The 27165-nt window shown below is 35.5% G+C and overlaps 1 long non-coding RNA gene across 2 annotated transcripts; it reads right to left on the reverse strand.

Annotated features, from left to right (window-relative positions):
* LOC140629536 (uncharacterized) lies at positions 1–26367 on the reverse strand. Of its 2 annotated transcripts, XR_012027395.1 has the most exons (4): positions 25633–26367; positions 22606–22747; positions 7873–8137; positions 1–533 (listed from the first exon to the last, which is right to left on the reverse strand). It is a non-coding gene; the product is annotated as an uncharacterized lncRNA (long non-coding RNA). The 2 variants fall into 2 exon arrangements; XR_012027396.1 differs by lacking the exons at positions 1–533; positions 7873–8137 and adding an exon at positions 12187–12475.
* Between the last annotated feature and the right edge of the window lie 798 nt (positions 26368–27165).

Below are 27165 nucleotides of genomic sequence, written 5' to 3' on the forward strand. Positions count from 1 at the left end.
TTTGTGAACAATGATTGTTTAAAAATGGCTTTATTATTTTGCATACTATAAATGCAGTGTTAACCACAGGTTACAGAGAAACATAGTAACTTATAAATTTATGATGACATAACAGTGGCAGAGGGCACAGAGTTTACCCTTAACCATATCTCCACCTGAGAAAAAAGAAAAATGTTCTCTCCCATTCTTCCGGTACCCTGGTATTATTTCTCATTTTCATAGAAATTTAAAGCCTTAGCCTAATTTTGAGTTCCATATTTTCTCGATTTTCCTTCCTTCATCTTTCTTCATCATCTGAAAATTCCTTCCTATTTTATCTGCAGCTTCTAGCATCTTTTGCTCATCTGGCAAAATCATATTTCTCCATGTGTAGACTTCGTCTTTCTCCTTTAGAGTCAGATGATGGTTATGTCATTGGCTGAGAACTCAGCAAAACATAGTCAAGATTTAGCCACTGGCTTAATTGTGGTGAATTCTTCTACACTTCTTTGAATTAGCCATTCCATTTATCATAGACCCAAATGAAGTGGATTCTAGAAATGTCATTAAAAAGAAAGCAGAATGACATTTATAAATCACATAGGAATATATATTTATGTTCAGCCCTCAAGTATTTTGAAATTTTAAGAACATATAGACAATAATTTGGTGCTGCTTAAGATATTTGAAACTTCAGAATTTAACCATGTTAATTCAGCTATCTTTTTTGTAAGATTCCCAAATCTCCAGCTCCCAGTTTACATATCAAATGCCTTATTGGCTAATGAGTATGAGTGACTAATAGGTAGATTTCACTGTGTAGTACTGATAAAGAAGAGGATCCTTAAACATCTTTAAATATGTAGTAATTAGTCTTAAATATCTCAAGTTGTGCAGCTAATTCCACAATTTGTTCAGAGCAAATTACCACATAATTTCCTGTGTCCATTCACACACATTCACACACATTCTGCTTCTGGTAGTAGTATATAGAGAGGTGACTAAACAGTTTTTGGCCAAAAATGTCTATCAGTTGGGGTTGACACAGTGGGTTGAGCCTCCCACTCTTGGTTTCAGCTCAGGCCCTGATCTCAGGGTCGTGAGATCAAGCCCCACATTGGGCTCTGTACTATGGGAAGTCTGCTTAAAACTCTCTCCTTCTCTTCCCTGCCTTTGCTCTCTCAACTAACTATATATATATATTTTTTTAAAGTCTGTCTGTGGTATTTTAAAGATACAGCATCAAATTCTTAGAAGTAACATAAACAGTAAAAGCTATGGCCTTAGTTTTACTTTTTCCTCCATTGTTCTGTATGAAAAAGTTTTACTTTTTCCTCCATTGTTTCTTTACTACCGTGGTGTTTCACAGATTGTGACAGATGTACTATGAAGTAATATAGTTTAAGATTTGGGGACTCCTACTTGCATGGGTCCTGAGTAAGGGGGCCTAGCAATGTGTTCACATTTTCTTGTTTGTTTGTGTATAGATTTATTTATTTTTGAGAGAGATAGAGCACAAGGTGGGGGAGTGGCAGAGGTAGAAGCAGACTCCCCACTGAGCAGGGAGCCCAATGCGAGGCTCCAACCCAGGACCCCAGGATCATGACTTGAGCCCAAGGCAGATGCTTAACTCACTGAGCTACCCAGGAGCCCCATCATGGTTGTACAAAATTTGCCAAAGATATTCTAATGGCAATCAGTTAAGATGTTTGTTTAACGATTTATGTATTTATTTGAGAGAGAGAGAGAGAGAATGTGAACAGGGGTCGGGGCTGAGGGAGAGACAGAGAGAAGCAGGCTGCCACTAGCACAAATCCCCACCTGGGGCTCAGTCCCTGAATCCTGAAACTATGACCTGAGCTGAAATCAAGTCAGACATTCAACTAACTGAGCCACCCAGGCGCTCCACCATGTCCATATGATTAGGTAAAATTTGCAAAAGGCACTGTATAATGGCAATCTGTCAAGACGTTCTCTCTTTCCTCTGTCATATCTTCCCTCGAGTCTGCTGGCAAGGGAGTGACCATGGGGATTTGGGGGATCTGGCTAAGGGGAACTGAAGTTGGGAACCTATATATCAGGACACAGCTCTTCTCCAGGATCCAGACTCTAAAATACTTAAATATGTTGTGTATTATCTCCAACACTTTCTGTACTCTTCCCTGACTGTTTAACTGCATGGATCCTAGCACTTGCATCTGCTGGTTGCCTGGGAGAACTGCCAGCAGGGATCCAGCAGGGATCCAACTGAGATACTGCGTTTGGTATCATTAACATATTATCTAATTAAAGAGTATAACCCATATTATCTAATTAAAGAATGATAGGAAAGCTTGCATACTTCACACAAGCAACTGACCAAAGAAATTTTTTGGTCTTCTCTGAGTGAGATTTGCCAGTTTTCTTGTGGTTTCCTTGTGTTAAGAGTTCAGCAACACTGGCATCTGAAAGAGTTCTACCCATGTCAATGGCTGCTATCATTTTTTATTTGTTTTGATGACCTTGACACTGTGAGAGTTTGACAACATATAATTTTATTGTAAAATTGTAATATTTTGAAATCTGAATGATATAGAATCATGAGGTAAACATGCCCATACAGTGCACTGGAAAAGGTTATTTTTTTCAGCCAGCAATCTTAAAGTTTTCATATTCCTTTTTAAAGAATAGTATGATAAGTCCCAGCCCAAGTGAGTATAATTTATTCAGAGTATGAAAAACTCTCTAAGAATGCTAAACATCATTTTTGGAGCAAGCAGTATAGCTTGTTGCATTCATATTTAGGGGAAAATGAGAATTTAGAGAAGAATACAAATAACAACTGTAAAGTTGTCTGAAACGAAATGAAGAGGTAAATATTATTTTACTAATTTCCATGATTTTTCCTAGGTTTTACACTTCCTACAAGGTTTCCAAACTACATATCCATACATGTGGTAAATTTGGTTAGATTATTTCATTGAAATTTAGCTTTCCTTATTGCTGGGATGTAAAAGAAATTATTTCATTGGATCAGCTTTATTTCCATCTGTTCCTTATGTGCTGATAAAATAGAAAACTAGTGAAATCTAACAGAGAAGTACATATCCTCTGGCAATAACATATTTTTCTGTCAAAGAATTGCTTGTTTCCTGAAAGAATAAAATTTGACTAAATGTCAGAAAAATTCTTTTTCCTTAAAGCAACTTGCTTTTTGTTTGACAAGAACTTATCGTTTAATTTCCTGTATTGTGAATAAGAGCACTCTTACTCCAATAAAAGTATATTTCATTTGAGTCTGGCTATGTCTATATGACACAAAACAAAATTGGTGAACACATGCAATATTCTGTGTCTTTGTCATAGTGCACCGAAATAACCAGGGTGCTTGCTTGACAATTTCTAACAGGTAATATTTTGTTCTGCCACTGCCAAGAAAGAAAGAAAAAAAAAAACACATCAGCTTCATTATTATTTCTTAACAATGATGATAATAATATTAGGTGGCATCTATTTCTAAACTTCCGAGCAGGTATCTTCAGTACTGTAAAGAGGAAAAGAGTATTCTCTTTCTTCTTTAGAAAGCATCCTGTCACATACTTGTATTCATTCATTCACTACACAGTGTGTTGAACCACCTATAATATTGTTTGATTTGCAAATGGTAAACTTAATAGGAAAAACATAGCCAAATTATATTATATTGATCCGAATTTTTCAACTTACATATTATAATAGAAGGTGCATTTTTTTCTTTCAAATCGCTAACAGAACAGAATTAAAATTGATATAATCCATGCCCCTTGGATTTATGAATATTAAAAGGTGGCCTCCTTTAGGGTTCATCAAAATATATATGGTGGAATGACTAGGGTTTGAGGTGTGCTTCCTATAATGCTGCTGAATCTTAGCTAATCTATGCACACTCCTGCATAATGCATCTTGTGACAGATGCCAGAATTAGCAAGATGGCTGCTTGGTTTTAGGTTTACCATCTGTTGTGAAGCTAATTGGTCTTGCTGTTTTAATCAATGAACCAAAAGAACTCTAGAATTTTCTGGGAGTCACAGGACTTGGAGACAGCTCATTCTGACTACATATGTATTTATCCATCCAGCAATTATTTATTGGGTTCCTACTCTGTATTTGTCTGTGTTTGTATGCTGAGGATACAGTCACAAACCAAAGAGTCAAAGTTCATCCTCTCACATACCACAAACTCTATGGAGAAAAGATACAATAAAAAAATAAATATGTGACATAATTAACGTGATTAAGTTCTATAAAGGGAAATAGAGTTGAATAAATGGATGAAGAGTGACAATAGTTGTGGAATCAAGTTATAATCTTAGGTAGGGTGATCAGGAAGGTCTTTGGAGAGATGACATTTGAGTAGATATTCAAATGAAGGGGAGGGAAAGACAAACCATTTGGAATAGATGTTCTAGGCAGAGGGCAGAACGAGTGTGAAGGATCTAAGGAGAGTGTGCAATGTGTTTGTTCAAGGATTAGGAAAGGGATCAGAGAGGCTGGGGTGGAGTAGAGGATAGGAAGAAGCATATGAATTAGATGTAGAGGAAACCAGGCACTTGCTCAAAAACCCTTGTAGGGATAAACTCTGGATTTATATCTGAAGGTGATAAGAAAACATCAAAAGAGAGTTTTGAGGAGAGGAACGAGAAAATCTGCTGTGTGTTTTTAAGAGATCCCTGACAGGTACCAGGAGTATGAACTAGAGGTTAGACATGAGTGCCAGCATGAAGGCCACACAGGGAAGCACTTGTAACAGTCTCATTTAGACATGGTGGTGTTTTGAACTTGTGTGGCTATAACAGAATTTGGTGGAAATGGAGATTAATTCAAGAGTTTCACTAAGTTAGGTGCACAAAGTAACACAAAAGCAAAGGGATTCATTTAAAATAAGCTAAAAGGTTGTGGCCTCTTCCACTCTGAAAAAATGGATCGTAGGACACAACCACTTTTAGAAGGCCCTCTCAAATGCACTAAAAGATTTAAACTGTGTCTCTACTTTCATTGAAGGGTTAAGTGAGAACAGTATGGAAACCTCTAATTTCTGAGCTGTTTTGGCAAGTAAACAAATTAATAAACATATTTTCTCCTGTATTTCTCAGTACCTTTGCCCTTTGGTAATTGTATAGACAATTTCATGGTATGATGGGTTGAAGCACTCTTAATAATAGCTGAACAGTAATTCTCAACACAGACTGCATGATAGAATCATCTGGGGAAATATGATTTAAAATATTGAGGCCCAGCTCCTTCCCAGATCAATTCAATTAAAACCTCTAGGATTGTGACCCTGAGCATCAGTGTTTTTTCAAAACTCTCAGGTGGTTTTAGTGTTCAGTCAGATTGCAGGACCTCTTCTTTACATATGTGTCATATAAAACACACAAAAATTTTATGAGGAAAATATTCATACTTTGACTATATAGTAGATTAGGTTTATAAAAGTTAAATGCCCAGCTAGCAGATATGCAGCACAGGATTTTTTTTCTTTTCAAACATTTTTACTGTGTGACAATTGTTACATAAAAAACAATATATAGTAAATGTAAGTCATTAAGCATAATGTTAAAATAAGCAGCAAACTCTCTGCCAATATAAATAACTAGAAAATTGCCAATACTATAGGAAATACTTGTATACTTCCCAACGTCATCTTCCTGCTTCTCCCCACCCCTCCCCTACAAACTGCATTCTCTATTCAGGAGTGTTTTAACTTTGAGATTTGTACATCAGAAATAAGGATTTACAGAAGACAAGTCTATATAATTTTTTTAAAGAATCATACATTTGGCAAGCAATTCAAGAATAAATATATTAATAGTCAAGTGGAAGACTATGTACTAGAAGTCTTTTGAGCATTATCATCAATAAATATCTAGGAAGATTAGTTCTAAATACTAAGTTCTGGAAACATCCGAACAGTCTGCCTCTGTACCCAGGTAAGGCATATGCTAGAATTTATTTTCTGATATTTTATTTTACCCTTTCTTCCTTTTTTAAGTGTAAATGGTTTTGGAAATGCCATTTTGCAAGGTAGAATTTGACTACTTTTGAACTCTATTTGGATGCATTATTCTTAATGAGTATATATGTTCCTTCTATCATTTCAAGTTTGGGATCCTTTCTGTGTCTAGGGACCAATTGCTTGGCCATTATACAGAGTGCAGAAGAATCGAGAAATGGCTTTATCAATTTAAATTAACTCGATTTGTCATAGAGATTAATAAGTAATTTTATTCTAAACTTCATTTTGAGAAGTTAATTCTAATTGAAACCTACCAATCTGAGTTGAAATGCATCATTTTTCTTCTTTAGCTTAAAACATATGACGATTGAAAAATCCTTCAAATGCCAAATACTCATATAATTCAGTATGTTTACTCCTAATTCATTATACATAAGTATTTTAGGAGGGTTATAAAGTTACTTCATTTCATTTGATTCAAATGAAATAATTTGTTTAATTTGAACACCTTTTTTCAACAAAACTATTAACCTTTAACTCGGTAATACAGAGATTTCCATATTGCTGTTTCTGTTAATGAAACCAAGTGAATAGAGTTGACCAAATTCCTTCAACCTTTGGAATATGAAGACATTTAGCACAAATAGTGCTTTGAGTTGAACAGCAGGCCCTTGGAGCCTTTGCCTTCATCTTTCATCTAAATTGCCTGCATACATTTCCTAGAACTGATAAACTGTCAAGTGAATCATGAGATGTGGGCCTTGGGGTTAATTTATAGCACTGCTGTCTTCTGCACTGAGTACAGACACTTTTCTTTTTTTAAGAGTCTGTATAAATGTTTTGTAAAACAACTTCTGTTAATACGTGTCCTATTTTGAGTCCTTCAATATTACAAGTTTGAAATCTTAAAAAGTTTGGTTGAGAGAAAAAAATCTTGGAAAATTGGAGGGAACATAGGATGTTTTCTATTCACATAAGATCTCTATTTCAAAATTTTGGAGATTTGTCACTTGAGTTAAAATTGCTAAATAGTAGGGTAAATAGTGAAAGATAAATTGACTTAAATAGTAATACAGAGATTAAGTCTAATGTGTCACCTCTTTCTAGCATATTTTCTTTCTATTCTCATTTTGGACATTTGAGTTCAGAATATTTTCTAAAATATGCCAGTTGATTTATTTATTTATTTATTTATTTATTTATTTATTTATTTATTTATTATTTTCTTAGTTTACATGTTGATATCCTAATCATCTTTCATCAGATTGTTTTTTTAAATCTTAAATTTAATTTGATTTTATGGAGATTTTGAGAAAATTTGCATTTGTGTGATGACTTGTGAATGAAATGAGTTTCTTGAGTTGTGCTCCCATCAGTCATCTTTATAAATGTAGACATAGGTTTTAATAAAAGGTATGTGAATATCAAGATTGATTATTTTTTCCCTTAGGAAATGCTATTTCTTAATCCCAGGCTCATTTTTTTTCCTGTTTTAAGGACGAAAGTTTTTTTTTTTTTTTAATTGTCTAGCTATTCTTTTTTTCTTCCTATTATTTGGTTGGAAATTTGATTGAAAACTAAATGCAGTGTGTTTCAATCATGATTTTATATCTCATTTTTTTGCATTTATTGGCCATGTAACCTTGTAAAATCATTAAACTTCCTTGAGACTCCATTATCTATGAAGTGATGGTGATAATAAGATACTACCTATGAGAAGTGATGTGAAATTCTAAAGTGCTCTATAACTGTCACTTACATTTTTGTGAGTAAGTTCAATTGATAAAACATAACTATATTTCAAAGAGGAAATAAGAAACCAAGCCAGGGATGGGAGGTGGAGGAAGAAGAATGTTTATCTGAACAAAGACCCATACAGGACCAATTGATAAGTTTGTTCATGGAATATGGCCACTTACTGTGATACAGCCATTCACAAAGTATTTTTCCACCAAATGAATTAAAGATGTGAAACAGAGAAAATATTTTTGTATGTCAATGGATCTAAAACTTTATCATGTAGAATCACCAGAAAGTCTTGTTAGAGCATCAACTGCTGGGCCTCACTGCCAGAACTTCTGATTCAGTATGTCATGACGGAGCTGAGAAATTCCATTTCTAGAAAATTCTCTGGTGACTTGAAGCTACATCCAGCAACCACATTTTGAGAGTAACTGATGTAGACTGTAAATTAGAGGAACATCAGAAAATTCCAGTTGGTCAATAGTGTAAAAACTTGGCTAGCATTTACTCTGCTGAAAGGCGACTTCATTTTGGATTAGATGACAGGATGGCGATTACTGATTGGGTCCTTAAAATACCAGAGTCACCATGTAATTTGCCATTAGAAACATATAATTTAGAGTTCAAAGGGAATTTAGAGTTAATCTTCATCATTTTCCAAATGAGAAAATGGATGCCAAGAGGAGATAAGTGACAAATAATTACTGAAAAAAATATATAATTATAAAAGTCACACGGAAAGTTCCAGATAAAAGAGGCTAGAATCATCAGCCCAGTATATTCTACTCTTGATGCAGTCTGCAGACAATATATTCCTCTTACCAAGCAGGCAAAGAAATAGAGGAAACGTGAACTAGATTGGTTTACTCTTACCTAGGTATTTGTAGGGAAATGTACATAGCACATTGTGAGGATTTCTCATGACTGAGTCAGTCAATCACATTGGCTCCAAGAAATTAAGATGCTCATTACATCCATGGATTTTTCTTTCCAATTATGCAGTTAATAAAGACTCATTATAGTTGTCAAGAATCAATTAATTTCTCATTAATGCAGCCCAGGTCAAAGAAGAAAAAGAATACAAAGTCTATTTAGATTGTTCTGGATTTCCACTTAACAGTATTTAAAATATTTGTCCCCCTAACTGGAGCCTCACCTGCCTAATTGCATAGTTTCAGTTGTTTCTCATTAATATGTAAATTAACTTGTTCATATTCTAAGGTGGAGTAAAATACATCTGCAGGGGATGTACAAGGGTATGATGCAGAATTGCTTTGGGCAGTTTGTTGATGCAAATGCATGGACTGCTGCTCCTTTATATTCACATCTCAGGAGAAGCTGTCTTAGGAGATTTCAGGCAATTGTATTTTTGCTGTTCTACAGCGGTGGATTGGTTTGTTACCCTTAAACAGAATCAATCAACTGGAGTCAAATCATTTGGTAGGGGATCAGCAAGCACAGTCTGTCCTTCAGCCATGATGCCAAAGAGCTGAAATATGTTTTGGTAAAGGTTTTATGTGCTGAGCTGAGAACTAGCTTTTCTTCTAGAGCAAGTAGTGATTTATACCCGGCAGATGGTGAAGAATGCTGATTTAATTTAGTTTTACTCGACAACTAGAAGGAAGGTAGCTGGTTTAAAAAAAGTATATATGTTATGGTAAATTTAAATTTTGAAGTATGTGTATATTTGTATACATAGAAAAGTGTAAATATATTTCATACAAAATACACACACGCGCACATACACACACACACGCACGTGCACACACATACACCAGATTCCCTGCATTTAGGGATGCCTGGATACCCTCTGAGCTGACTGTTACAAATGAGTACTGGTTCTAACACTGGTCCATTCTCTTTGCAAAATGACCTTGGTGTCCCACTAAAAGTTCATATGAGATAAATGGCTTGAGGCATTGTCATGCCTAACCTCAGTATAGTATCTAATATAAAGCCTCCAGATGGTGTAAGACCCTTTAGAGCTTTGAATTAGCCATCCTGAGCATCCTGCCCACTGGCCAGTGAGTTTACCCACTTTAGAGAGCAACATTCCAATAGGAATAGAATTCATATTGATTTCTTCATTTTAGACAGATTTTCTTATTCAAGATTCTGAGTCTCTGATTAAGTGCAACCAAAGAACACATTCTAGACCTGTAATATATGCCCAACCAGAACAACGAAGATTATGTTTTTAGAATCCAAGAAAGAAGCTCTGAATCTGGTAAGAATATGCATACCATACCAGATATGTAAAATTCCCATTAAGCCTCTCTGGGACTCCACTACCCTGATCAGTATGTATTCCCAGTATAGTCTTTATGTCATCACTCTGCATTACTGCTGCCATGGGTCCTGTGCCCCACCCCCACCCCCATACAGAACTCAGTGGGAGCCAGAATAACTTATCAGGAACCAATAACTGGGTATTTCTAGCAAAATGAGCACCAGTAGGGCTTCCCAGAGGCTAGGCTTTTTAAAACCCTACTGCTTTATTATAAGCACATCTGGCAGGCAGTGAAGGGCCCCTTTATACATCTCAGCAAACATAACCCAAATGTCGACAATAATTCTTCTTGAATTTACAGGAATATACACCTCAAAGATGAACTTTATAAAGAGTTTTTGCTCCTTGAAGAAGATACGCTTTTTATTAAAATCTTGATATTATTTTAGAAATGCATAAGCACTGTGATTGAAATTAATTCATAAGATTATCTTCATTTAACTTTTGTTTTTGCTAGTAAGTAAAGTCACTTGGATACTGAGGCATGAAATAATTGCATATGGCTCCCAGGCAGGTCTTCTTTATCTACCAATGAAACTGTCTTAAATAAACCACTAATATTATTTTCAATAAATGTGAATCCACAGCCAAAAAACTGGGAGAACTGAAGAACATATTAGGGGTATAAAGTCAACTATACATACTTCAAAAAGGACTTACAACTTACTTGAGTGAACCCAGTTTTATAATTTATGGGGCTCAGTACAAAATGAAAATGCAAGACTCCTTATTCAAAAATTAATAAGAAATTCAAGACACCAGCAGCAAACCATAAAACCAAGCATGAGGCCCTTCTGAGTGTTAGGGGCCCTTTGTGGCTATACAAGTCATGTACACCTATGAAACTGGCCCTAAATGAGACAAAAAGGAATATGTATCGAACATTTCTACGTAGTAAATATAACGTGCTAAGATCTTTACTTCAAATGATCTCATTTAATCTTCACAATGACTTTGTAGGGTGGATACTATTATTTACAGTTTAATGGGGGAAAAGGCTCAAAGAGGTAAGAAAATAGGTCATATATCTAGTGGGATTTAATTTCAGATGAGGGGATGACTAGGTGGCTCAGTGGTTGAGCACCTGCCTCTGGCTCAGGTTGTGATCCCGGAGTTCTGGGATCAAGTCCCGCATCAGGCTCCCCAGGGAGAGCCTGCTTCTCCCTCTGCCTGTGTCTCTCCCTCTCTCTCTGTGTCTCTCCTGAATAAATAAATAAAATATTTAAAATAATAATAATCTCAGAAGAGACTCTAATCAAGTCCTTATTCAGAGGATGTAAGATATATATATACATATAAAACTGTAATGCAACTTATGGAATATTAAATGCTAAGTGAGTGTTATACTCAGTAATTCCTTTATTTTTTAAAATATTGTATTTATTTATTTTAGAGTGAGACAAGAGAGAAAAAGAGCAGGGAGGGGAGAGGCAGAGGGAGAGGGGGAGAGAGAGAATCTGGAGCAGACACCTCGATGAGGATAGAGCCCAATATGGGGATCAATCCTGCAACCCTGAGATCGTGACCTGAGTCAAAATCAAGACTCAGACACTTAACTGATTTAGCCACCCTAGAGCCCTTATTCAATAAGTGCTTTAATCAACGAATTGTTTTTAGTCAAGTCAGCTCATAAAAACTATGATGTTGGGGATCCCTGGGTGGCGCAGCGGTTTGGCACCTGCCTTTGGCCCAGGGCGCGATCCTGGAGACCCAGGATCGAATCCCACATCGGGCTCCCGGTGCATGGAGCCTGCTTCTCCCTCTGCCTGTGTCTCTGCCTCTCTCTCTCTCACTGTGTGCCTATCATAAAAAAAATAAAAATAAATAAAAATAAATGATAACATATGTAATAATATTACACAAAAAGGCCCTAATGAGTGTCTTATAACAAAGAGCACTAGATCACTGATGCTCCCAAGCCCTCATCCCCAGAAATAGCCTGTTGACATTTTTGCTCTTTTCCCAAGTATTTTTCTGTATATTTATAAGCATTACACCTGTACTGCAATTTCTTTTTAAATTGTTTTGAATTAAAAAGAATCAAAAATAGATTCACATGGTTCAAAATTCAAGCACCATATTGCTAGATGACAGAAGTATTCTTTCTACCACCGCCCCTTATATATATTATCCAGCAGTCTCATAAGAAATCATAAATGGAAGGTAAACTTTTCAAAATTTAAACTAGTCTTACATTTGACTGAATCTGGCTAGGCATAGAATCCGAGGTTGAAAATAATTTTTCTTGAAAACTGTGGAGGCATCATTCCATTATCTTTAAGCTTTCAGTATATGTAAGTTCGTTGCTGTTTTTCTTCTATACATTTGTGTAAGATTTGTTTCCTACTTGGAAACTTTTAGGATCTTTTCTTTACCCTTGGTGATTTAAAAATCTCATGAAGATATATTTTGCTTGCATCTCCATATCTATTCATTTAGGTGGGGAACCAGCCATTAACATCTAGAATCTTCTATCTTTCAGATAAGAACTATATGGGGTGGAGAGAGAGAGAGAGAGAATTTTATTTATTTATTTATTTATTTATTTATTTATTTATTTATTTATTTATTTATAGAAAGCCAATTAGTCAGATATTGGGCCTCTTCTGTTGATTTTCTATTTAATTAAATTAATTAATTAAATCTTCTGTTGTCTAATTCTTTGTCTTTTTTTTCTTATCCAGAGAAATTTGCTCAATCTTATCCTCCAACTCCTGTCTGAATATTTTATGTCCACCGTCATATTTTTAATATCCAAGTACTCTTTTTTTCTTTGACTGTTCTTTTTTTAAATAGTATACAGTTCTTGCTCAGTGATGCATTATAATTCGTTCTCTCTCTTTAGTCATGAACTACTTTCTATTTAAACACTTTCTTCTATTCTGCATTGTAAGACACCACAAATGACTAGAAACATTGCTTGAGAAAGCCTTGGATTTCACTGAAGAGCACAGCTGGATTTATCAATAGAGTTAGGCTGAGTTGGAAACCTTGATCTTACACTTACTGTGTGACTTTGAGTATGTTACCTATCCTCTCTGTCCCTCAACTTCCTCATTTATAAAATACAAATAGTATTGTGACAACTAATACTTTTGTATGAGTTTCAGATGAGTCAAAGCACTTAGTAGAGCGCATGGTAAATAATACATCCAGTTTTAACTATTTTACTTTATTTATTTATTTATTTACTTTATTTATTTCTCAGTTTGTTTCTGACTATTTTTAAGGCTTACTATCCATGTTTAATTATACTATTTCTCATATTTTTAATATATTATATATTTGTATTCAAAATTTGCTTTCCATTGTTGTTCTCTACCTCACTCATTGAAATGCCTACAATATATAATCTCTTTGTAACGCTTCTCATGCAGATTGAAATTCTGCTGCTGAATTTTAGTTATTCTGTAGTTTTTGTTGTATCAATACATCATCTTCTCAGACCACTTCCTTTCAATTTGACCACTCTCTTATTATTCATACCATGCTTTTCTTTTTCCCCATGGAAGTCATGCTTAAATTTATTTAAAGCCCAACGCATATGTTTTCAAAAATCTATTTCTGTAGGCTATAGTAGATCCTTCTCAAAAATGCTGCTTACTCCACATCTTATGGGAAATTTCTTCTCTTATGCAGCAGGCTCTTGTTGCCTCCTCCCTTCACCCAACCTCTTGTTTTTCCTCCCAGATCCCAACAAGGATTAGAATAGGTCATGTAGGTAGATGCACTTTGATTCCCTTTTCATACACCTGATTGTATGTTGAGTGTTCTCCACTTATCTTTAGCTAGAGAGCTAGTTGGTGTAAATTTATAGTAACTCTTTAATCAACCATATGTCAGATGACAAGGACATCATTTGACCTCATTTCTGCAAATGTCCAACATCTTAAAGCAGTAACATAGTATAATTTCAGAATTCACAGCAGCCTCAATAAGCAGATAAGTACAAGGACAGTAACGGGTTGACCCAGAAAGAAGTCTGGGACCCACAAGCTATTATGGGGCTAAAATAAGCAGGAAAATAAATACAGAAAATCAATTAATGGTCTTCTTGATTTTGCATAAGAGAAGAAATAAAGTTTCCTTGCTTACCTATAAGTATAGGACCATATCTCTGGATTTGCTAGGACAGGCTGAATTATGCCCATATAATTAGTATACCTATTCACTCTGAAAATATCTCTGTTAGATGTCAAGTTATATAGTCTGCTCCCCTATCCAGGTTTTCTGCACACTCCATTAGGCAGCTGAATATCTGAGGAGATAACGTGATAATGTATCTAACAATGTTCCAGTTAAAGATAGATGAAGATGTTTCTAAAGTAGTCAGTGTGTAGTACAATTGCATGTAACAAAGTACCCTATTTTCTTGGAGTCTATAATAATGTTCTGTACTAAGGAATTCTGGATTCCAGTCAAATTACCAGTTCACTTATTTCCTTAGTCAAAATTAGCTTGTAAGCACCAGTATTCCTGATTATACTCTTTCTCTTCCATGAAACAAAATTTTCAGAACAGTAAAGTAGGAATATGTCAGATTACATGTTTTCTAGAAAATAGCTAAATAGTCTGTCGCCTTTCTCACTCTTGATCCTCACTAGTGGATATTGCTATTTTGTGAAGCTTTGTGATCTTTGTGAAGTTATTACCATAATTTGTCCTGAATATAATAGTTTTTGTTAGAGGAAAGCTTGAATTTCTCTGCGGTTTAGTCTACCCTCTGTAGTATGAAAGATTTGAAATACAGTTGGACAAATTGCCTTCTAAAATTTTTTAAAATATTCAATTCTTTGTCCCTACAGTGATGTCACTTCTATATTCCCAGCTGTAACCTCATAGTCTTGGACATTTCTTCATATCTCCTATCAATTAGAACACTTTCCTTTGAACAAGATACCTTCCTGTTGCTGTATTCCGTTCAATCATATCCCTCTAAGTCTCAGTGAAACCTTGCATTAAATTTCTCTTCTAAAAAATAAATAAATAAATAAATAAATAAATAAATAAATAAATTTCTCTTCTTCTGTAATATTTCAAGACCCTTTATTTGTTATCCATTCTTTTGCATTACTTTATAAGCATATAACACTACAAATAATACTGATTCCTTCTTGAACAACCAACTATCAGCAACCGCCCCTTTCTGTTTGTATCGGTCAATATTTTACAATTTGAATTTCAATTCTGACTATATGCTTTTTGTCAGATTTGTTAGGGTCTCATTGGCTGAGGGTCTTGATAAAACCTTGTTTATCTTACATTGTTGCTTATTAGGAGTCCTTAATTTTGGCATCACGAGCCGAATAGAGGAAATGTCCTCTTTTTCTACTCTATAGAACTGATTTTTTTTAAATCCTACATCATATCTCTTTTTTTTTTCCCAAAATGATATACTGCAACTTAAGAAGATTAAAACAGGGATGCCTGGGTGGCTCAGCAGTTGAGCGCCTGTCTTTGACTCAGGGAAAGTCCCACATCGGGCTCCCTGCATGGAGTCTGCTTTTCCCTCTGCCTATGTCTCTGCCTCTCTCTCTGTATCGCTCATGAATAAATAAATAAAATCCTTTTTAAAAAGATTAAAATAAAACTCTGCCCTCAAGACTTTGAGTTTCCTACCAAGGATTTTTAATACACTAGAGACAGATTCCAGAATTTATATTCAAGTAAGTTGTGTAATGAAAGCATCCTGGCTCTCTTAACTGCATTGGCCCTGATTAATAGCAGGATTTAAACCAAGATTTTTATTGATTAAAAGAAATATTTGAAATTCGAGCACTGATTTTATGTCCTTGGAACACCTAAGATTCAAAAAGTCCCCTTCAAAACGTGGAGGAGGTAAATTTGCTCACATGTTTTTCCTTAGCTTTTTGCATCTCACTGCTCTCTCTCTCTCTCTCTCTCTCTCTCTCTTCTTTTCAATGAAATTTAAACTTACATTAAAATTTGAGAAGTACTAAGGGAAAAAATAAACCATAAGTGTCTATCTTCAAAGGACAAAAGGCAATGAAAGTTAAGGAAATAAGATGTGTTTAGTATCCTATTTTATGACAACCAAAAATTATATGAGCAAAATGAAAATGAAATAAGGTATTTTTATGAAAATTGGTTAAAATTTTACATGTGAATTCCAACCTGTTATTAAAATTTTCTGAGCCAGACAGAAAATTCAATGCAGGCAAGGAACAGCACTCAATGACAGTGACATTTCCTGACAGAGCAATTCTTTGCATATCAGCAAGGCTAATTCTATTCAATCTGACAGCACCGGTTTAACCCATTCACCAGAGGAATGGGTTCTTATAAGACCAATGATCTAAGCACTCATTTGGATGCCAATCTAGTTTGGCAATATATATTTAAAATGCACAATTAATTTTCAATTCCTAGTGTATGAATGATTAACATAATATTTCATCAATGCTCTAAAATGGTGTGTGTGTGTGTATGTGAAATTATGAGGTATCTTCATTTGGGAGCCATGTATAAAACTACATTAAACAATTCAGATATTCTCTTGGGCACCTTAAAAAAATGTTATAAGGGTAATAAGCCTTTTCTTTGAGAGAGAGAGAGAGGGTGGGGGAAGAAGAGAATCACAAGCAAGCTCCACACCCAGGGCAGAGCCTGATGTGGGGCTCGATCCCACAACTGTGAGTCATGACCTAAGCAGAAACCAAGAAACAGATATTTAACCAACTGAGCCACCCGGGCACCCCAGGGTAATAAACCTTTTATCTATAAGGCGGTATTTTACTAATCTTGTCCAAAGCATATACTATCAAAAGCTGGTAAGGTTTAGTTAGCAGTATCACATCCATAAGACAATTCCAACTGGAAATTATTCAGGCAAAAATACATTGTGTAATTAAAAACTATCAGGAACGTATATTCAACATGATTATACCAAAAGCTTAACTTTTACCCTTTTTTAGCTCTTCATCAAATCAAACACTAGTCTTCTCTGCACCTAATTTCCTACATAAATGCTCACATCTTCTAAGGATCAAAAATCCAATTCAGTGTTTGTGAAAAGTAGGAGTACTCCAAATTCTGCTCTGCCTTAGAAGTGGGAAAAATTAAAACAGAGCACAAAGGATACATTTTTCTTTAAAGATAAAAGTGGGCAAAGAGAAACACTTAACCCTGAGCATTTCCTTAAGGGTGTTCTTAGTGAAATGCTTTACATAAAATGACTCTTCAACCTCTATCTGCTCAGAAAATGACCTGCAGTATAGCCAGTGGATCCCATATTCATTTTTGATCCAAGTCCACAGCTTAGGCAGGCATCTAGCAAGAGTGTTTTATAGAATTTGGGGGACAGAGATGACTTCCCTCCATGGCATCCCAAGTGTCCCATTTGTTCTGCTTCTTTTTATACCTATTATCATGGACAACAAAAATCCTATGGGAACAGGGTAAATAGGAAGCACTGCTATCATATTCTGAGTTAGTGATAATTAATTAAATTTTCTATAACCACTTCTATACAAGTTTATTTGGATCCATATAAAGATCTCTTGTGGGCAGCCTGGGTGGCTCAGTGGTTTGGCGCTGCCTTTGGCTCAGGGCGTGGTCCTGGAGTCCCAGGATCGAGTTCCACATCAGGCTCCCTGCATGGAGCCTGCTTCTCCCTCTGCCCGTGTCTCTGCTTCTCTCTCTCTGTGTCTCTCATGAACAAATAGATGAAATCTTTAAAAAAAAATCTCTTGTCTGTTTTGGAGGTTTTGTTTTTGGTTTTGTTTTTAATTGAAATATAGTTGACACACAGTGTTACATTAGTTTCAGGTGTGCAGCGTGGTGATTTGATAAGTCTGTATGTTAGCTGTGCTCGCCATAAGCATAGCTACCATCTGTCACCGTATACAACACTACTACATTACCATTGACTGTATTCCCTGTGCTGTACCTTTCATTGTTATGGCTTACTCATTCCATAACTCGAAGCCTGTATCTCCCACTCCCCTTCACCCATTTTGCCCATCTCCACCTCCTCCTGTCCGGCAACCATCAGTTTGTTCCCTGTATGTATAAGCCTGTTTCTGCTGTTTGTTCTTTTGTTTTATAGATTCCACATATAAGTGAAATTGTATGGCATCTGTCTTTCTCTGACTTATTTCAGTTAGCATAATACCCTCTAGGTCCATCCATGTTATTACAATTTTAATATCTCTTGTCTAATGTTTGATTGGGTTAAGAGTTCAAATACCTCAGATTTCAAGAACTTTATAATAGGTTTGTTTCTTCTAGCATTGTTAAACTGACCAAGAAAGTTAATAGTGATTTAAAATGAAGTCTCATCCAATTTTTGCCTTTCTGTCTTTTATTTTAACATGTTAAATTAGCTCTTAATCTAGGCACCTTTTCGTAAAGTATTGTTAACCTTTTGTGGAAACTTTGTGACATAAAGAGGATAGTGTGGGTGATTTCTTAGCAAAATAGTCCTATTAGTCCCAGACAGTAATGGGTCATAGCAAAACTGACACCTGAATTAAGCGATTATGTAAACACTGAGTATTATTAATTCCTTTAATACATTTTTAGATCAGCCTCAGTTAAGAGCATCACATGAACTCTGTGCCTGAGATAGCATGATTTATTCCTGGTAAGGACAGAAGACTCATGAATGAAATGAGAAGATAAAGATATTTTGCCCTGTTGCTATGGAGATGACACAGTGGAGGCTCCTCATTCATAAATATAGGTCACCCAATACAAGAAGGAACTGAGAAAACTTTCCTGGACTAACTTCACTAGTCCTTCAGGCATAGTAAAAGTTAAGTACTGTTAGGAAATCCATAACCAAAACCACCTTGGACACTTAGAAAATTTTTGCCAAACTAGTAGCTACAAATATGAGTAGAGAAATTAAAACCAGCTTAAATAATTACTTAGTATAAATAGTAATGATAAATACAGCAAAAGAGAAATCAGAGTAGAATCCTAGAGACCTATGCTATGGAGATGACACAGTGGGGGTTCCTCATTCATAAATATATGTCTGTCCTTTTCTGTTCTTTTATATGTGAATTTTTGTTTTATGTGCATCTGTTTTATTTTAATTTGTATGGCATATTAATAAATGAGCCAATAAAGAAGAGAACTTACTGTTAGCTCAATATTTCTGTTGATAATAGTTAACAGTATCCATACATTCTAAGAATAAACACAGGTCAGTTTTGCAATAAAATGACAAATTATTCAATATTCACCTTCAAATTATTCACCTTCAATATTAGGTGAATGTGGAGTGAGTGAGTGGTATTGAAGAGCAATACTTCATAATTACTGAGACGAGTTTGTAGTAGTAGCCACAATTCCATTCATTTATGTGACATTTTGTGGTTTTCAAAGATTACTTTCCCATATATTTTTTATTTTATCCTTAAAACAAACTTGTGAAGATAGCATGGCAATTATCATTACTTTTTTTTTTTTTGAATATCAAACAATAAATGTATCCAGAGATCCTGCAATGATATGGCTGGTGACTAGTAGGTCGAGGATTAGAAGCCAGATGCTTGAATATTAATCTACTGTGCACCAAGTATTCTGAAAAACAGTATATGGTAGTTGTGTCTATCTGTGTGTGTGGTGATAGGAGGGAAATCATATATAAATATTGAAATATAAATATACAATGATGGGTGAATGCAGAAGAGGTTCTCAAATCTATAAGAATCTTCAAGGCAAAAAAAAAAAAAAAAAGAATCTTCAAGGCAGGAGTACCTGGGTGACTCAGTCTGTTAAGCATCTAACTTTTGGTTTTGGCTCAGGTTGTGATCTCAGTGTAGTGAGATTGAGCCCCAGGTCAGGCTCTGAACTCAACAGGGAGTCTGCTTGAGATTCTTTCCCTCTGCCCCTCTCCTGTTCAGGTCCTCTCTCTCTCTCTCAAATAAGTAAATAAATGTTTAAGAAAAAACAAAAAAGAAAGAAAGAAAGAAAGAAAGAAAGAAAGAAAGAAAGAAAGAAAGAAAGAAAAAGAATGTTCAAGGAAAAAAGCCCAGAATAAGCATTAGGTACAATTCTAAAGGAAAGATCTTTCCAGCTAGGTTTTGGGGAAAATCATCAACCACAATAAAAGAATCAAAGATCCAAATTAATATATACCAAAGAGAAGATGCATTCTTCAACTGCAAAGATGGTATGGTCTGTAGACCCGGACAAGAGAGGCCTCTCTGCACTGAGCCAGGATTCCATGTGACCCCATAGACAGAAGCCATGCCCTCTCTTCTACTCACGCTCCAAAATTTCTAAAATGGTCCCAAGCAATTGAGGACTTGTTCAGCCCTCTTCCCTGGGTTCAGTTTCCCTGGAATGACTGCTTGCAGTGGGAGAAAGTGTGGACAGATCTCTCATGTATGGATTGAGGTGTTTAGTGCCAGCTGTCTGGTGTAGAGAGATCTGAACGTGGGAAGAAGGCATACAACTCTGAGAGGTCTGGCAATTCTAAATTGCTAAATTGGTTTAAATTGCAAATTGGTTTTTCAGGATAATGTTTTAAAGGTGTATTTGTGAAGGTAGCAGGATTAGTATAGTACTTTAACAATGTGTCAGCTCCGTTTTACACCTAGGTGCTGAGTCATGTGTGGTATTTTAGACCTTCAACTGTAATCTTGCATCAGGGTCTGAAAAGATTAGGGGCACACTCATTCCAAAAGAATCATCTTTAAATAAAAATTATGTAATGAACAAGATTGAATGAAACTTGAAGCAATAGATAGATAGATGGATGTCTCCTTTATAATCTCTCCTTAATGTTCAAAATAAATTCAAGTCTCCAAGTCCAAATACTCAGGTATTTCAACCTAAGTTGTGATTATGATTGCTTTAATAAATATTTATTTTTTATAAATCATATGAACGAAGAGATATCAGGAGAGTGAAGCTAGGCAAATAGGTTTGTGATTTCGAATAAGTTTCAATTTTTTGAAATTATTTATTTCAAAATATAAAAAAACTTTAAGTTTATGTCAAAAACACTAGACAGTTTCTGATCTCTGTAGATATTCTTGATTAAACTCTTGAACAGATTCTTTAGAACACTTAGAAAATAAAACAGTAACCAATAATGGTTAGCTAGTATCCTCAGAACAAAAATTATGAGAAATGAAATTAATTTTCCTTTGTCTCAGAGCTTGCTAGAATGGTTCATTTAACATAAATTCAGCAAGGTGGTTAGGATAGTTTTCATAATCTTCCATCATAGATAAATGAAAAAAAAATTATACAGGGTAATAGTAAAGATAAGAGGATTTGTATCTGCTTGAACAACCCAATTAGTAAGTTCATTATTAATGGGTCATTGAACTCAGAGACTTCATCTGATCCACATTTTTCCTGACAGCATTTAAGGAAACATAGACTGCATACCAAGTTTATGGTTGACTCCAAACTAGAAATAATTAGCCAGTCAGTTATATGATTGAAGTCCAGTAAGACCATAATAATGAACTGAAATTACACTCGTGGAATTGAGCTCTGCAACAAGGTGACTGAATGAATGTATCTGAGGTCAGAGACCTAGTTTAAAATTAGTGCTACTTGTGTGCAATTCAATTTTGTCTTTGGACTTTGCCAAATAAACATTATGTTCAGCTAGTATATACTAGCTAGCATTCAGTGTATTTTCAGTCCTGATTCATTTAGGGATTTTTGTTTTTCTAAAGAAGGGAGAAGGGTTGCACACGAGTTCCTGAGGTGGAGGTGATAAAATCAAGGCAGAAAAGCCTCTCTTCTCTAATTGGCTTGTAAGAGCACTTGACTCTCCCCCAGAAAAAATGGGGAGGGAGCAGCTCTATTCAATGAATAGAGCTATATTTTCTTCCTGATTATAAAACTGATATAAGCTAATTAGAAACAATATTCCAAACAATGAAATTAAGTATAAAGTAAAAAAAAAAAAAAAAGAAAGAAAGGAATTCCTGAAATCTCTTCATCCAGAGATACCTACTGATAATGTTTAATGATTAACATTCTGGTCATCTCCTGAGTTTGTTATGAATGTGACCATTTTGTGCCTGCTGTTCAGGCCATTTGTGAGCAAAGCCTTGTGAAACACTGGACAGGACCACTTTCATTTTGGGTCCAGGATACCCAAGTTTACAAAGTACATAAAACACAATGGCACATTTCAGCTAAGTCTGCAGAGCTGTTGCAGCAGGAAACAGCATTTTCCTGGAGGGCAGCAGCGTCAGAGGAATGCTTCACTCAAATGGTGCAGGAAGCAACCTGCAAAATTGCACTGAACCAGGGAGAGGGTAGGTTTGTACCAGGTACTATGGGAGACACTGCTTGGAGTGTGGCTTTATGTTGGGGCTAAAGTCTTGTGGGTCTTTACTGAGGAAGCAGTGTTCGGATATTGAATACTAATATTAATATTGTTTGTATCCAGAGGCTAAGTGAAGCCTGGATTTTATATATATATATATATAATCCTAATACATATATATATATATATACACTAGTAAGAACTTGCTTTGGCCTTAAACTCTGATGGGCAATGATTTCCTAGGTAAACCAAGCTAGACCATGTGTGAAGTGCATAAGCTCCTTTTCTTATGCTAAAAACTGACTCTAGCAAAAGGGGTCATGCTAACTTCTTTCCGCCTTCACCCACCTTGGTGCCCACTGTCCTTCTGAAGGAAAAGGACAGTTCTGAAGGGGACAGGAAGAGAGGAAACAGGAGGAAAGTGTATCCTGAAGAGCAGTAGGTTACCAGGTGCCTCTCTTACCATAGCAGCCATCTGAAGGACAAGTTCCTAGAGAGAAAAGCCAACCAGAAAGAGGGAATCAACAGCAGAGTTTACATTGAGGTCTCCAGCCCCTTGTACTAGAGTTCACCAGGCCACCTGGTTTAACCTGCCTTGGTGAGGTGGAAGGGCATAGAAATAGAAGCCCAAACCTTATTAGGCTTCCTTGCTGGGTAACCATTGTAGTTAACAATGCAGATCATCTGTGTCATCTTCACACTATTCGTTTATTTTCATTTTTTTAAAAATGCCATTATAATTCATGCATTAAGTAAATGCTATATACTGACTTCCACAATTTGGAGGATTATTACTCAAGTTTTCTGATGGGATTTTGGAGCCAGAGTTTTAAGTGACTTGCCCAGTCATACAGTGGTGAGGGCCAGAACTGGAATATGAACTCAGGCAGACAGACTCCACAGAGTGGGAGGCTCACTGAGTGTCTTCTCTCCTCCCACCCTCCCAACATTTTTACCAAAGCTCCACTTAAATGCACTACTTGCAATAATAGGGCATTTGTACTTGCTGTACCTAAATTGACTCCTTAGAGAGGGTAGAATAAAATGACTTTGTATTTCTATTTAAACTCTCAAGAACTTCAGATTTTAAGTAACTACACCAAGAGAAAATGATTGTATTTACAATTCAATCATTCTCAGAGAATACTATAATCACATTGACTTACTAACTTCGTGTACTTATATGTGTGTGTGTGTGTATACATGTATATGTGTAGGTGTGCACATATATATTCTAAAGTAGTATTTTTTTTCAATTTGGAAGCAAAAACCTAACTTTACATTATATATAGAATATGTATATATTAACTTTTAAGGCTAAATCCAATTATGTATAATATATAGTATATATGTGTGTGTGCACCTCATATATATATATTTGGCATATATGCATTTACATAGATAGATAGATAGATAGATAGATAGATAGATAGATAGATAGATAATCTTAGAATATTATTTTACCGGAGGATTGGATTTTAACCAAATGTACAGTCAAATGAAGACACAAAATAACTTTTATGGCATGTGTACACATAAAATCTTTAAAATCTTTAAAATCCTGAAGTTTGAAAATAATTTATATAATTTAATCTATTCATTAAACTCTATTTTCAGACTAATTCATTCCTTCAAGTCCACCAACATTTTCCAAAGTTTAAAAATGTTCTCTGACGTGGGATGCCTGAGTGGCTCAGGGGTTAAGCATCTGTCTTCGGCTCAGCAAGTCCCACATCAGGCTCCTTGCAAGAAGCCTGCTTCTCCCTCTACCTATGTCTCTGCCTCTCTCTCTGTAAGTCTCTCATGAATAAATAAATAAAATCTTTAAAAAAATGTTCACTGATGCCGGGGTAGCTGGCATCTTATCTTTGCTTTGAAAATATAGTTGATCATTCAAAAGAGTATCTTCCACAATTATAGAAATAAATAGAAACCAAAGTAAAACTTAGAAGAGATGTTTTCTCACCATTCTCTCCTGCTTTGAGTGTTTAATGGAATCTGGAGGTCCCATAAATCTGGCCATTGACAAAGGGTAGAAGGGGTAGAAAGGTAGAAATGGGTACAAGTTTTTCTTTATCTGAGCCCTGATGTTATTTCTCATGTAAAATGCCCGAACAGATGGGAGAATGACCCATTCTCCCTATGTGTTATGGATATTGATTGTTTTCTTTTAAAAAATGGAAGGTTAATACTCCTGCTGAGTCCACAGTACAAATTCTGCTGAGAAGTGAAATTCATTTTCAGTTGCTCAGAATTGGAAACAAAATTCTTGCCAAGGTGTTTTTTAGGCCTTTACAAGTAAAATCAAGGTGTAGTTCAAACTGAACCAGATGTGTGGATCTTTACAGATTACATGAGCATTATCAATGGTTTACCCAAGGAATGTGGTGACTGGTCATTTCCTATATTCAATTTAAAAGTTTTCATTTTGAAGGTTAGAATATAAGGATCACAGTTTTAAAAGAAAATGGTATTGGGGTAATTGGGTGGTTAAGTAACTGACTCTTGATTTTGGCTCAGGTCAAGGTCCTGAGATCAAGCCCCATCTTGGGTTCCAGGGCTCTAGGCTGGGCATGAAACCTACTTGGGATTCTCTCCCTCTACGCCCCTCCCTGAAAGAAAGAAAGAAAGAAAGAAAGAAAGAAAGAAAGAAAGAAAGAAAGAAAGAAAGAAAGAAAGAAAATTGTATTTTTCTGGTAAATTAGTATTACTCTGGCAAATATATTTTTTAAAGATTTTATTTATTCATGAGAGACATAGAGAGAGAGCGAGGCAGAGACATAGGCAGAGGAAGAAGCAGGCTTCGTGCAAGGAGCCTGATGTGGGACTTGATCCTGGATCCTGGGATCATGCCCTGAGCTGAAGGCAGATGCTCAACACTCAGGCGCCCAGTTGACCCTAATCTTGCAAATATTGATAATAAAATGAAGCTCTTCATCTTTTGTTTACCAAAGAATATACTTCATGAAAGTCAGAAGCATGAAATAGTATCCCTTTATGGTTAACTTTTGCTTTCTTTGCATATGTTAATAGTAAGGAGAATAAGAGGAATAATGGTATTTGAAGGTAAACACTTAATTTTCATAAGTAATTTAATTCGCTTCATGCAACAGATTTTTCTGCTAGACATAACTTATTTGAGTCATTTGTTTTAATCCCATGATAATGAATTATGCATTGGTGACAAACTGAAGTTGTAAAAGACCATGTGTATAACTCTCCCTAGAAAAATGAGTTGCTCCAGACTCCACTCCCTGACCACTGCAAACTATTACATTCTCCCCTTAGCAACCAGTATCCCATTCTTCTACTTCACCCAGGCCAGAAATGACTGAGGCAAGATTTGGACTAGTTCGCCTTTCAAAAAATACTCACCTCTCTGCCTATGAAAAGAAGAACCTGGCCCAGCCTTTTAAAATTGTGGCAAATTTGTAAATAAAAGTACAGTCAATTCTGTTAAAAATCTACTACAAAAGGATGTGGAAGATGTTGGAGTAGAAGAAACTCGTTTTAACTTAGAATTTACTATTTATTTATTCTTAAGTCTATTACAGACTTAAGAATCTATGCACTATCCCACTTTTTGCTCTAAAGCTATCCTGTGTTAGAAATATCTCAATTGCCTGTTTCATATACAAGCAATCCTAGATAGAGAAATTAAATAATTTGCTCAAGGCAAACAGCTGTTCAACCCCAGGGCAATTTGATTCCTAACGCTGTGCTCTTTCTGAACTTTTATGCAGTCTAATTTACTATGAAGATGGTTCGTGGTCCTTTTAAATAATCAGGATCAACAATGATGCTCAGAGCCATAGATTTGCTTCTGAATTTAACAAGTATAAGTGTATACTTCTCCTGAGTATAAACATCAATCCTAACCATTAAGAATTAGAGTCGGTTCCTCCTACGAAAACAAAGTCCACTTTTGGTAGTGATACTGGTTCAAATGTCTAGATGTGTTTCTCATTTTATTCATAATTAGCCTGGTTTTCTAACCTGTGTATTAAAGATGAAGTTAGTTAAATCATAGGGAAAAAATACGATGGGCCTATGTAACTGGCTAAATTATTCTCCTTTTAGTTCTCCAAAGACCAGATTCCCTTCCATGCCTCCCAGGGGACAACAATGGGGATGTTGTCACTGCTTAGCAACATGGGAGAGTGCATTATTACACTGGGTAGAGTCAGTATGAAAGAATGTTTTCATTTCATACCTAATGTTCATGCCATGTACAGTTTTGTTGCTATTGTTTGTTTTGTTTTTCGAACACAGTTTTTTAATCCAATGTTTCTCAAAGTATGATCCGCAGACTACCAGAATCAGAATACTACTGTCTTAATTAATGTAGCATTGCTATTACTATACATAAAAGAATTAAAATGGTCTACTTAAGACAGGTAGTGATATTTAAGATTTCTTTCATTAAAATGTGTTAATTTTCATTTGGAAATATGTCCTCCCATTAAACTTGCAGATGAATTTTTAAATAAGCCATTCCATTAATATTTTGTCTCTCCAAAACACTTCTTTTTTTTTTTAATTTTCTTTCTCATATCCCTCCTGCTCTTCTCTCTCTCCCTTCCACCTTCCCCTTCTTCCTTCTTTCCTTCCTTTTTGCCTTCCTTCCTCGTTCCATCCTTTCTCCTTTCTGTTCCTTAAGAGCTCCTATCAATTCTGTCCATGACGTCACATTATACATTACATAGAAATGATCATGAGCATACTAACTAGAATGTATGTGCTTTTTTAAATTTAATTGAGATTTTTAATTCTCAATTAATTTAAGCAGTGGTTTTGTGGTAGTTCATTCATTCAATAAGTAGTAATGTCTGCTTTATTCCAATGTCTATGAAATAATATGATCTATTGAGTTCTATAAGACCTATGGTCAACAATATGAGAATCCAG

This window comes from Canis lupus, assembly GCF_048164855.1.
Source record: "Canis lupus baileyi chromosome 16 unlocalized genomic scaffold, mCanLup2.hap1 SUPER_16_unloc_1, whole genome shotgun sequence".
NCBI lineage: Eukaryota > Metazoa > Chordata > Mammalia > Carnivora > Canidae > Canis > Canis lupus.